The sequence below is a fragment of the Ailuropoda melanoleuca genome, chromosome 10, assembly GCF_002007445.2.
Source record: "Ailuropoda melanoleuca isolate Jingjing chromosome 10, ASM200744v2, whole genome shotgun sequence".
NCBI classification, from domain to species: Eukaryota; Metazoa; Chordata; class Mammalia; order Carnivora; family Ursidae; genus Ailuropoda; species Ailuropoda melanoleuca.
In genome coordinates this window covers 108,196,417-108,196,625 of record NC_048227.1, presented here as the reverse complement: position 1 = coordinate 108,196,625, position 209 = coordinate 108,196,417, and positions in this window count along the sequence as shown.

Genomic DNA, 209 nt, shown 5'->3' with positions numbered 1-209 from the left:
GGGAGAGGGGAGGGGCCGCAGGGAAGTGACGGGAACTCGAGGTATAATTGTTCAAGAAAAGTGGCTCAGAGGGGCGCCTGGGTGGCACAGCGGTTAAGCGTCTGCCTTCAGCTCAGGGCGTGATCCCGGCGTTGTGCGATCAAGCCCCACATCAGGCTCCTCTGCTATGAGCCTGCTTCTTCCTCTCCCACTCCCCCTGCTTGTGTTCC